We start from the raw sequence: 13,652 nt of genomic DNA, 5'->3' as shown, positions 1-13,652 counted from the left end.
CAGAAGGCCGAGAGCTCGCGGCGGCGGCGGCGTTCGGAACCACTGCCTGTCTGACTGACGGGCGGGCCGGCGGGCGGAGGGAGGGGCGCGCGCCGAGGAGGGCGCCGGGGCGGGGCCAAGAAGCGTGCGCCCCCATTGGCTGCCCGCGGCGAGGGGCGGGGCTGGCGGAAGCGGCGAGTTGAGGGCGGAGCACTGCGGGGGTGGCGCCGGAGGGCGCGGTCACGTGCGTCCGCGGGTGAGGCGGCTGTGGAGACCCTGAGGGAGAGCGAGTGGTCGGGCGCGGACTCGCCGGGGGCGGGGCATCTGAGAGAGCCGGGCGATGCGAGTTCGAGACTCCATCCTGACAGATCCAAGGAGTGTCCTCACTTGGTGTGAGGAGGAACGCAGGCTGCAGGCGCGAGCATTGGGCCTATGTGGTCTGTAGCCTAAACTGTAGGAGGCCTTCAGACTAGATCAGAAACCAGAAATAGAGGATCGGGAGGTATCTTCTAGACACAGGGGGCGTGTTTTCACAAATATATCTTCTAGACACAGACATTGTATAGTCAAACTGGGATAAATTCTATGAAGAGATATAAAGCCGAGTAAGGGCTTAGAGACATGGGGGTTGAGACCCTTGAGCAAGACCATGATGCTCTAGAGACAGGCCGGATTAGGACGATGGATACAAACCTGGACACAGGACATACTGTAACTGGGACACACATACACAAAAGCAATCGCTGGAACCGAGAGATCAAGATTTCAAGAAAGGGAGACAGACACCCCGGGCTTTAAAAACAGCCACACATAAAATGTTGAAAAAGATGGAATCCTGAAGCAGATGAGTGACAGAAAAGCTAAGAGCGTGAGGCAGAAGATGGTCTGGCCACTGCCTCTGGACCATTCTGTGGTTTCTGGAGAGTAAGAGGGCAGATGCCCCAGGCTGTCATTGGGCAACCCTGGCATCTTCAAAGCTGTTAACTCTGGACTTGGTGGACCTCAGTAACGATTATCCAATCAGAGAGTTAAAAGCCCTGGGGAGAGGGAATGGAGAGCAAGGGGAAATAGTGTTAAGCAAGGGGAAAAAAAGGCATTACCGCCTGAAGTAATCCCACATGTATTAAGCCCATGAAGCAGAACCCAACTTTAGAAAACGCCTAATTCTAATTCTGGAGATTTCTTGATTCAAGAAACAGGGTTGTACCTGCATCTCCCTTGTGCCCTTCTCTGCACTTCTATTTATAGTAACAGGCCGGATGTTATTATACTTCATGAGATCTTCCTGACCCAGGGACCTGTAACTATTTACAGACTAAAACAGTCTATTGAATTGTCAACAAAACAAAACAAAACAAAACAAAAAAACAAAAAAAGAAAACAGGCTTGAGGTATTGAGGAGTGGCTTAGCAAGTAAAGCCACTGACTGACTGCAAGGCCAGCATCTCCTATGGGTGCTGATTCATGTCCCAGCTGCTCCACTTCTGATTCATGCTATTGGCTTGGGGAAAGCAGTGGCAGATGGCCCAACTTGTCAGGAAGACCTGAAGAACCTCCTGGCTCCTGGCTTTGGCCTGACACAGCTTTGGCTACTGCGGCCATGTGGGGAGAGAAACAACACATGAAAGATCTCTAACTCTGACCTTCAAATAAATGAATAAATGAATACATAAATAATCGGCTGATGAGGTAAACGGAGCGTTAACAGGAAATCAAAACCACAGTAACAAAGATAAAAGCAATGGTTGAAGGAGTTAAAAGAAGACTTGATGCTACCCTAAGAGCAAACCAGCAATATGTAGGGTAAATGTGAGGAAAAATTTCAAGAATTCAAAAACAAGTGTTGGAGTTAATGGAAATGGAGAACATCAACAAGATGCAAAATATAAGCATCCACTCTCCAAAAGAGCCAATCTTTTAGAAGCAATAATCAAAGCAATAATGAGAGAGAACTCCCCCACCTCGATGCCATATTCATAATGGATTTAGTCATTGCCTGCCATGTCAGCATCCTATGTGGGTGCCAGTTCATGTCCCACCTGATCCATCCAATCTCTGTCCACTTCTGATCCTTCTCCCTGCTATACACCTGGGAAAGCATCAGAAGCTGGCCCATGTCCTTGGGCTCCTGAACCCCGCATGGGAGACCCAGATGCTGTTCTAGGCTCTTGCCTTCAACGTGGCTCAATCCTGGCTGTTGTGGACATTTGGGGACAGGAAGCAGCAGATGTGAGATCTTCCTGTCACTCTGCCTCTCAAATAAAGTTTTTAAAATCAAGGTTTACTTAGGCCTGAAGAGATCTGAGTTAGAAGTGAAAACTTAGTGTATTTACCAGAAGCCAGAAGGGGGAAAAAAAAAAAAGCTGAAATCAAACTCAAGACATATCTGTTTGAAATGCTAGATTTTAGGGATAAAGAACAGATAGCAACTGTATGCAGGGAAGAGGGGGAACATTTTTAATAAAAAGCTGAAAAATAGCTCCTTCAAATGCCCTTGCTGCAAAAAATGCCCAAGGAAGATGGGAGAGAATTGATAGCACCCTGAAGAGATAGGCTTGAACCTAATTAATTACATTCATCCCAACGCCTTCATTCTTTCCAGCTCCTTTGTCTCCACACTAACATTATTTTTTCCCCTATATCTGGGGTCAGGGGAGAAATAAAGGGAAAAGCCACTCAGCCTCCCACCCATCCCAGGTTCCCGATGTGAGCACGCTGCAAGAGTTCTGCTCAAGCAGTTTTGATAGTTCAAAAGGTGTGAACTGCTGCCAATCTCGCCATTCCAATAGCAATGAAACCTATTCAGAATCCCCTGGCTGACATAGTCTCTTCATGGTTAGGGTTCTGAGATCAGCAGTTCAGTTGGAGGGATCTCCAAAGAAACTTCATCCGAGATGATCCCAGACCTGATTCTTGTGTGAGTTTGCCAGTACAGGGTCTGGCACAGTCTGTCACCCCAATCAGCTTATGCACATGCTGGTCATTGCAATTGCTGGGTCAGTTCTGTTTAGTTCTTTAATTTTTAAAGAATCTGCAACTCAAAACATGATTGTCAGAATGGCACCAGCAGTTTGTCTGGGGGTTTGTTAGAAACGCAATGTCTTAGATCTGGCATTGTGGCACAGCAAGTAGAGATGCTACATACTACTCCAGCATCATATGTGGGTGCCAGTTCACGTCCCAGCTACTCTACTTCTGATCCAGTTCTTTATTGATGGCCTGGGAAAGGCAATGGAAGATGGTCTGTTTAGGTCCCTGCCACCCATGTGGGAGATCAGGTTGAAGCTACTGGGTTCAGGCTGGCCCAGTTGAATACCTGACAGACATCTGTGCAATGAACCACCACTCGAAGGTCTCTGTTCTCTCTCTGACTTTCAAATACATAAACAAATCTTAAAAATGAAAGAGGAAAAGAAACAGGAAAGAAAAGACAAGACAGCATTTCAGGCCCCGTCTGTATGTCCTGATCAGAATCTGCATTTGAACAAGATCTCTAAGAGGTCTGTAAGCATAATCCACTTGGAAAACTCACTGCCACTCTGCTCACCTATCTTCCTTCCCTTTTAAAAGACTTTTAAAAATATCTATCTTAATTTATTTAAAAGACAGAGTTATGGAGAAACAGAGAAAAGGAGAGACAGATCACCCATCTGCTGGTTCACTCACCAAGTGGTTGCAATTGCTAGAGCTGGGTCAGTGCTAAGAGCCAGGGGCTTCTTCCAGGTCTCTTATGTGGGTGGAGGGATGCAAACATTTGGGCCATCTTCTGCTGCTTTCCCAGACACCTGATCAGGGAGCCGGATGGGAAGTGGCACAGCCAGGTCTCAAATCAGCTCCCTTATGTAATTCCAGCACCATAGGCTGTAGATTAATGTACTGTATCACACCTCTGGCCCCTTCTTGCACTGTGTGTGTGTGAGAGAGACAGAGAGACAGAGAGATATTTACTGAAAAGGCAGTATTATAGAGAGAAAAGGAAAAGACAGAGATCTTGCATCTACTGGTTTATTCCTCAAATGGAATTGGACCAGAGTGAAGCCAAGCGCTTAAAACCCTCATCTTTTGGCGCCCTCCTAGATGCATTTAGCAGGGGGCTCTATTCAAAGTGGATGCTCACATAGGATGCTGGCACTGCAGGCAGCGACACATCACCCATCCCATGCCCTCATATTTTTTGAATTCTCCCTTTGCTGTTATCTACATCCAAATGCTCTTCCTTCTATCCTTCCTTTCTCTAACAAACCACATCTTTTCTTAACACAAGCCAGTGGTCCTAATCATGCTCAGAGTAAGTCCCTTGCTGACGACCCCTCTACCCAGTCTGCCCTGCCTCTCTTCTCTCCTTGCCTTCCATTTGCCAGCCACATTAGTCTATGCTCAGTTCTGTCCTGTCTTTTGGCCTCAGATGTACCGACCTCACGCTGTAGCATGTCCTCTCTCCATTTGTGGCCACTTTTCAGGTACCACACTATCGTAGCATGTTAACCACCCTTTTTCTCCAGAGAATTCTTCTTGCCTGGTTTCACAGGCACTAGGTGAACTTATGATGAGAGTTTGAGTTCTCTTGTGCTTTTCTGATAAGGAAAGTCCTATGACCACAGGATACCTCTGTCCAGGTCCTGTGGTAATTCCCGATCATTCCAAGATGAGCTTTAGGCACTGGCACTGTGGCATTGCAAGTTAAGCCTCTGCCTGTGGTGGCAGCATTTTAAACAACCCTGGTTCAAATGTCAGGCTGCTCCACTCCCATCCAGCTCCCTGGTAATGCATGTGGGAAAATAACAGAAGGTGACTCAAGTCCTTGGGCCCTTCACCCATGTGGGAGACCCGGAAGAAGTTCCTGGTTCCCAGACATTGTGCCCATTTTGGGGACACACTGGGTAGATTTCTCTGCCACTGCTTCTAATTTTGCCTTTCAGGGAAAAAAAAAAAAATAAGGCTCAGCATGGTAGCCATTAGGTCAACTAATGTCCTTACTTTGCATGTACTGGGATCCCATATGGGTGCTGATTCATATTCCAGTTGCTCCACTCCCCAAGATCTTCCATCCAACAATTCACTCCCCAAATGGCCGCAATGGCCGGTGCTGCTCCAATCCAAAGCCAGGATCCAGGAACTTCCTCCAGGTCTCCCACGCAGGTGCAGGATTCCAAGGCTTTGGGCTGTCCTCGACTGTTTCGTCACAAGCACGAAGCTGGATGGGAAGTGGGGCTGCTGGGATCAAAACCAGGGCCCATATGGGATCCCAGCACTTTCAACGCAAGGACTTTAGCCGATAGGGCACCGTGCAGGGCCCACATGCAGTTTGATTTTACTGTACTTCAGCATTCTATTGGCCAATAATCACTCCTGGATCCTCGCCCCCCTCCCTTACTCCCAGCCAGAGAGCAGATGAATTCATCACTGAACAGCACAGCTGGTTTATTTTGTTATTAAGGGACTGTAGAAAAACATGACTAGACAGATGTTGCCACCCACTGGCACCAATGTGGACTGGATAGTGGGACTGGTCGGGATGAACTTGGCTTCAATGCCCATCGACTTGTATGAGAGACGAATGGGATATGAGACAGATGGGACCAGTCAGCTGTGCATATTGGCAAGCATGGGAACTAGGGTATGGAGTGGGACTGGTGGGACTTATTGCGGGCCACTCTGAGTAGGCTGCAGCTCCCACTGGTCTGCGTGAAGGCCGAGTATGTGGTGGGCAGGATCGGGCTGGACTCCAGCACCTATTGGTCTGCGTAAAATACGGGGCTGGAGACAGAACTGACCCAGCAATTTCATCTACCAGTGTGTGTGTAGGCTGATTTAGGTGATGAGCTGTGCCAGACACTGTGTTGGCAAAAACACACAAGAATCAGGTCTGGGATGGCCTCAGACGAGGTTTCTTTGGAGACTGCCTACCAACTGAACTGTTGGGCTCAGAGCCCCACCATGGAGAGATTTACAGGTGTCAGAGCTGGGTGTCCTCAGTTGCTCAGACAGAGCAGTGCACAGCATAGCCAAATGCACATGGGGGATATGGCAGTACACTGGAGCCTCCAGAGGACACCTGGTACCAAGGCAGAGGACGAAGGACAGGACAAATTGATCAACTACTTCAACCAAGTGTTGGCAGTGAAGATCTGGGCCGATGGAGACTCTAAGGGGAAACTGTCCGCTGATGGATTTGGTAGAGATTTCATGGTGATTGGATTGGCAGGATTGACAGTTCACTAAAATAAGGATGATAAATTAAATACGTGAAACTGTTCCCTTGCACTGCCTGTTGCACTTGCAGAGATGTAAAGTGCAGTCTGCCATTCTTACCTGTGTTTCTTAACAAGGCTGTCTCTACCAACATACAATTGACCTGTTTATGTATGTGAATACCTGATTTACATGTAGGAAATGCATCCCTAAATCATCGTAACAAAGCTGATCATTCTGCAAGCATTAGTATTCCCTTTGAAAAACATTCAGAGTTTGGGGTCACATAAGGCTTTGCTGTGGCTCAAAGTCTGAGTCTGAGCATTCAGGTGCCGCTGCGCCTCCCCCACCTCCTGCACCTGCTGCATCGCACTTTTGCACTCATCTCTATGTTTTCTCCTGCCCCCATGGGGAACTACCTCCTGAACAAGGAAAACACAACAAGCCCTTAGTCTTTTCTCAAGCCTTTGCCCTCTGTACCATCGACGTCACTGAGTTTTATAGCATCACACTCTCTGAATGCTGTGCTCATTTCTTTCCTCCCTCCCTTTACTTGACCCAGCCTCAAGCTGCGTCGCTGGGTAGCTGAACAAGTCTCCGGAATCTCTAAAATAGAGAGAATAACACATTCCAGACTCTCTATGCTCTAGAAACTTAAATGCGCTCACCAAAGCTAAATGTTGTATAAATGGCCATGTGCAAGTAAGATGTGAAGAACAAGCTTATTAAATTGGAGTGGAATAAAGGAAGACAGCCCATTGTTCTTTCCCTGAATGTCCTTTCGAGAATATGTAAGCCAGGATGCCAGGGGAGGAACCATCCAGACTGCTTCACTGGCATTTTTTAATCTGACAATGTTACTCACCATTCTGCTTTGGTCTTTTCTAGTTGGCACAGGTTAGAGAATAGTTTACAAGATAGCCCTGTGAGTGAGCTTTCTTCTCCCATTGTCTCAAGCAACTCACTGCCCTCGTCAGACAATTTTAATGATATAATAGAAAGAATCATTTTCAACTATGAATAGGCTATACATACTATTGAGTATTTGAAATGCAGTAAACTCATTTTTCCCCCAGAGATTGACCAAGTGAATTTTAGTATTATGGCAAACGTTAGGCCACACAGCACAGTGATTAGAGGCTTGGTAATTAACTTGGACCAGTTAAAGGTGCCTTGGTTGTAGACTGCAAAATTGATCACATTTTCTCTCCATGAAAAGTTGATGAGACCAACCGACCTTTGGGGCACATAGGTGAGACCACCATCGGAATGCCAGTGTCCCGTACTGAAGTGCGGGTGCTGAGGTCTACCGACTGCACTGCAAAGCATATGGCAGACATAAATTGAGTTCCTGGCTCCTAGCTTCAGCCTAACCAGAACCTGCATGTTCTGGCCACTTGGGGAATCAATCAGCAGGTGAAAAATCTCTCTCTCTCTCTCTCTCTCTCTCACACACACACACACACATACACACACTTCAATTCAAATAAGAAATTTAAGTAGTGGAATCTATTTATCCAGTTTTCTAATCTGGGTTGGTCAGAAAACTTGTTCTGATCAATAGATTATTAGGCAATACTATAAAAACAGAGACTTGCAAGGTAATTATTCAGTGTTACTTGGTCTGCACCTCTTCAGGTGGTGCTATACTACCACCAAGTGGAGGAACCTGAACACAGCACCTGGGATGTGATGCGCATGTCACCTTCTACCTGGACCACTGCAGACATCTGCCAGATCAGTAAGTCCATCAACAGACCCCCTAGCTGCCTACAGCACCCACAGGGACTAAAAAGGAAATAACCCTGCCCAGGCCTCGAACGGAAGGTCTGATGTAATTTCAAAAAGGTTGCAGAAAGTGTGTTTTATGCATAAAGCTGACACAGAGATTTCAAAAGATTTTGCACCAAAACAAGCTCATATTTTAATTCCATTTCCACTTACTTTTGCAATTGTCTTCAAATTAACTAATTAGGTAGCTACTGCTTTAAATCACGGAGTGTCGTGGTTGGTTTACAAAGCAATGAAAACAACAACAACAACAACAACAAAAAACCAGAACTGATACAGTCACGCTTCCCTAAACATGTAAGGTGAGGTGGATGGGACCCTGTTATTAAAAATATGTGGGGCCCGGCGCGGTGGCGCAAGTGGTTAAGGTCCTCGCCTTGCACACCTGGGATCCCATATGGGCGCAGGTTCTAATCCCAGCAGCCCCGCTTCCCTTCCAGCTCCCTGCCTGTGGCCCGGGAGAGCAGTTGAGGACAGCCCAAAGCTTTGGGACCCTGCACCCGCGTGGGAGACCCGGAAGAGGCTCCTGGCTTTGGATCGGCATAGCATCGGCCCTTGCGCTCACTTGGGGAGTGAATCATCGGATGGAAGATCTTCCTTTCTGTATATCCGCCTTTCCAATGAAAGAATAATAAAAATAAATCTTTAAAAAAAAAAAAAACATGTGACACTGAAAATGATACTGAAACAGAGCAGAGGTAGCCAGATTCTTATTTCAGAAAAAAAATAGATTTTAAATCAGAAATTGTCACAAGAGACAAAAAAGGACATTTTATAAGGAGTAAGAGGGTTGATCTGTCAAAAAGATGTAACGATTTTTGTTTTTGGTTTTTTGGTTTTGGTCTTTTAATTTCAAGATGATTTATTTTACAAGCAAGTCCCAACACTGAGCTTCTGGCCTATCACACAAACTACAAACGCTTGTCTAGCAGTCAGGGGGTCGTAGCATGTTTGCAAAGTGAATAAAATTCATATAAAGCAAACATTTAATTTCCATAGGAACACTAGTAAGTGTGGCTCCATCTGCTTAGCCTTCCATATTGCTTGCAGTCCTATTTCTTTTTTTAAGATTTATTTATTTTTTATTGGAATGGTGGATATACAGAGAGGTGAGATAGAGAGGAAGATCTTCCATCTGATGGTTCACTTCCCAAATGGCTGCAACAGCTGGAGCTGAACCAATCTGAAGCCAGGAGCCTCTTTTGGGTCTCCCATGCTGGTGCAGGGTCCCAAAGTCTTGGGCCGTCCTCAACTGCTTTCCCAGTCTACAGGCATGGAGCTGGATGGAAAGCGGGGCCACCGGGATTAGAACCGGCGCCCAGATGGGATCCGAGCACGTTTAAGGCAAGGACCCCTGCCAGCCCTGTTCTTACACACATCTCAAAACTGACGGTCATTAAGTTAAATGGTCCCCACACATCCTATAATTCAACCCACGGTCGCATTTCACAGCCGCGCACCTGTGCTCCCTAACCTCGGGGGGGCAAGTCATGGCAGCTCTGGATCCGCCACATGAGTTATCACAGGGGTCCTGACATCATGTAGTAGATAGTGAGTCTCTGGAAGCCTTTGAGTTGGAGGCCACAGCCATGGTGCAGGTGCCCATGTTCTTAAAGAGCATCCAGTCCCTGACATGCAGCTCAGGCAGGCCGCAGGGCTCTATAATCAGACCCCTCGCACGTGGGGCTGCCAGATGCTAGAGGACAGTACTTCTCATTTGGTTTGGGTCTTTTCTGCAGTAGGGGCCTCAGGTGCACACAGTCACACAGGCTGCTGCTGAAGCAGCTGTAGACACAGTCACTGCTCGCCCCGTCCTCATTGTAACAGCCCAGATGGTAGATCATACACAAGTTTGAAGAAATTTATCAAAAAATTGGGGCCCGGTGTGGTAGCCTAGCGGCTGAAGTCCTCACCTTGAACACGCCAGGATCCTGTATGGTTGCCAGTTCTAATCCCTGCGGCCCCGCTTCCCATCCAGCTCCCTGCTGGCGGCCCAGGAAAGCAGTCCAGGATGGCCCAAGACTTTGGGACCCTGCACCCACGTGGGAGACCTGGAGCAGCTCCTGGCTCCCGGCTTCGCACTGGCGTAGTACCGGTCATTGCGGCCACTTGGGGAGTGAATCATCAGATGGAAGATCTTTTTCTCTGTCTCTCCTTCTCTCTGTATATCTGACTTTCCAATAAAAATAAATAAATCTTAAAAAAAATTTTTTTAATCAAAATTGAAATCCTAGTAGGCACTTTTTCTCAACAACACGAGAAGCATTTATTCAATTAATACATCTGACCTTTCATGAGAACAGTGAGATTCATTGGACTATTAATTATTTATTTTGTTATTATCATCATTTTATGATACAATTCCATAAGCACTGGGATTTCCCTTACCTCTACTGCAAGTCCCCCCCCCCCCGAGTTCCCTTATATTACTACTGTAGTGTAGTTCTTCATAAGAAACTATAAGTTCTCCAAAGAAACTTCATCTGAGATGATCCCAAACCTGATTCTTGTGTGAGTTTGCCAGTACAGGGTCTGGCACAGTCTGTCACACCAATCAGCTCATGCACATGCTGGTCATTGCAATTGCTGGGTCAGTTCTGTTTCCAACCCTGTCTTCCACTTGAACCAATGGGTGTTATAGTCCAGCTCGATCCTACCCACTTCATATTTGGGCCTCACACAAAGCAGTGGGAGCTGCAGCCTAGTTGGGGTGACACCCCATAACCCCCACCAGGTCTGCTTTCTACCCTGGTTCCCACGCATGCCAGTATGTACCGCAGGCTTGTTCAGTCTGTCCCACATCCCATTTAGCTCTCGTACTTTTCAATGGACAGTCAACCCAACCAACCTACTATCCAGCCCACACACATACTGACAGGTGCCTTTCTGTCTAGCCACCCCTGCCCCGTCCTGGTTTTTGTGCTCTCCAGTGGGAGTGGTCACCCACCAAGGAGTGCCCACTATTTCCCTACTAGACCACTCCAACTTCTGGATTATGTGCTCTCCAGGTGGTTCTGGCATTTAACTTAATAGAATTTGCCCCCAGTGCCAGCCTCTGCCAGCTGAGGATGTGGCAAAGCCCAACCAGCCCTCACCCACTCTAATTTTTGCTTGCACCAGTTGGAACAGTCAGCCCAGCCTGGTTTTTCCCTGATCTGGCTCACATGAGGCCCACAGGTGTTGTAGCCCTGCCTGGTCTGGTCTGCCCCCATCCCAGCTCACCCTCTCCAGTGGGCATGGCTGTCCAGGAGGGGAGCCCACATTCCCCCTCCTCTCAATCCTTGGTTCTCACGCGTGTTGTTTGGGCTCTGCAGCCACAGCAGGTATGGCTCACCTCACCTTGGTTTTCCATAATGTGCAATGGTATGTGTTGCAATCAAACCCGGCCCGACCCACACTCTGTTCTGGTTCTCAGATTCGCCTGCAGGTGATGTGAACTGGTTCAGCTGGATCTGCCCCTAACCTATGCCAAATGTATGCTGGTGGGTATCTTCCTATTGCCCGGTCTGAGCTGTTTCCTATCATGGTTCTTGCGTTCACCTGTAGGGACTGTGTCCCGACAGAGGACTTTCCCAAGCTCCTTCATCAGAACCTCTCCCTCTGCCAGATCTTGCACATCCTGGTGAGTCCACGGGAATACCACTTTACACCAACTAAAATACTCTGTGTGATTATAAGAACTTCTGCCAAGGCTGGAGAAACAGAAAAACCTTTTGTATTTTCTTTTCCCCTGATTATTAAGTAGCACGTTACTTAACTCAATGGTAGTGTAAACTGTTGTTCAACTCCATTCCTGTTTTTGACTTTGTTTCATGGCCTCTCATTTAAGGGAACGTATAGTGACAGCATAATAGAGACTATCATATCCAGAGAAGGTACAACGCAGTATGCATTTCTACTTCCAAATCAAAGAGGGACCCCCAGTGAAACTGTTGGATAGATCTTGACAAGCGGATGTTGCGCTGTCTGTACCAGCTGTGTCAGGACACACTTAAATAACAGATTGATGATCTTAGGAGAGCTTATGAGTCTATTTCTCCATATTGTAGCAATACGGAGTAAATCAGTTGGTGGGAGGGGATTTGGGGAGGTGGTAGAGAAATCCCAGACCCTATGGAATTGTGCCATAAAATTCAAAATAAGAAAATAAGAAGAAAATCTAGTGTATTACTGGCATAAATGTAAAACTCTAACTAATATTGAATGTAATCCCTAGGGGCCACACCTGTGAGACCCTGGACAGTAACAGGATGAACAGTGTACAGGGCACCCAATGCCAACGCAGAGAGCAGGCAAACACCTCCGTGCCCTCCCAGCTTCTTATAAAGCCACCGGCACTACATCAATCCTGAGGAACCCACCCTGATAACCTCATCTAATTGTGCTTACCTCACCTCCCCCAAATTTCATCTCTAAACACCAGAGGCAGAGAGAATTTGTTTCCTGTTCAGAGGTCAATTTGGAAATTATCCCAAATAATATCTGAAGCATATCAATATACGATGAAGTATTCCTGAGCTCTAAAAGAGAAAATGCTGACAAATACTACAACACGGAGGACAAATATGTTTGACTCCACTAACAAGAGGTAGCTAAAAGGGCCCCATGTGATAGCCTACTGGCTAAATCCTCACCTTGCATTCACTGGGATCCTTATAGAATTTGTGTCCTGGCTGTTCCACCTCCCATCCAGCTCCCTGCATGTGGCCTGGTAGAGTAATTGTGGACGGCCCAAAGCCTTGGGACCCTGAACCCGCTTGGGAGACCAGGAGGAAGCTCCTGGTTCCTGGCTTTGGACCAGCTCAGCTCTGACCATTGCGGCCATTTGGGGAGTGAATCATCAGAAGGAAGATCTTCCTCTCTGTCTCTCCTCCTCTCTGTATATCTGACTTCCCAATAAAAACGACATAAATCTTAAAAACAACCACAAAAGGTGAGACTACGTGAGAACTTACAAAAGGTGATTAGGCTAAAAAAAAATTCACGTGGTTAATGAGTTAAGCGCCAGCTGCAGGGAGCGGGAGAGGTATTCCAAGAAGCCTCTTTTGTGTCCCTTTCGCCCCCTTCCTTTGAGCGCGGGTCCCTGTATAACCTCTGCCAACAAGGTCAACACCAAGATGCTGCTTCTCCACCTTCCCCAAAGCCCAGAGCCAAACAAAACCTTCTCCGAAAGAACACACAACTCAGCAACACTGCCCCTCGCACGCCCTGGGACACACACACACGGACACGCCGTGCCGGGAGCGCTGCCTGGGGAGCCCCGTGGCCCAGCCCGACGCAGCCACGCCTGCACCTGCGGGAACCGAGGCGCAGAGCACCCAGAGCGCACAGCTTCCCCGAGCAGGAACACCGCACAGGAAGCCCCGCCGCCACGCCAACCTCCCCGCGCCGGCGGAGCGGACACGCACCGCACGCACACAGCTGCCCGCACAGCACTCTGCCCTCAGCCGGCGCCCTCCCGGCCGCAGGGGACTCTCCACACACACACTCACCGCCGTCGGACTGCAGCGCGGCCGGGGAACTGCTCAGGGCTCCCTCGGCGTGGGCGTTCTAGAACACTCGCCGGCGGCCGGACCTCAGGAAATGAGGGTGGCCACGAGGCAAAACAAGATCCCGCGGGATTGCACGGCGTTACTCTGACCCCTCTGATTGGCCGGTTTGCCCAGCACGTCCCAGAGGACGCAGCCAAT

This window comes from Ochotona curzoniae, unplaced genomic scaffold, assembly GCF_017591425.1.
Source record: "Ochotona curzoniae isolate NIBS_2020 unplaced genomic scaffold, NIBS_Ocur_1.0 scaffold_274, whole genome shotgun sequence".
Lineage (NCBI taxonomy): Eukaryota > Metazoa > Chordata > Mammalia > Lagomorpha > Ochotonidae > Ochotona > Ochotona curzoniae.
Note: the sequence above shows the minus strand (reverse complement) of the source record.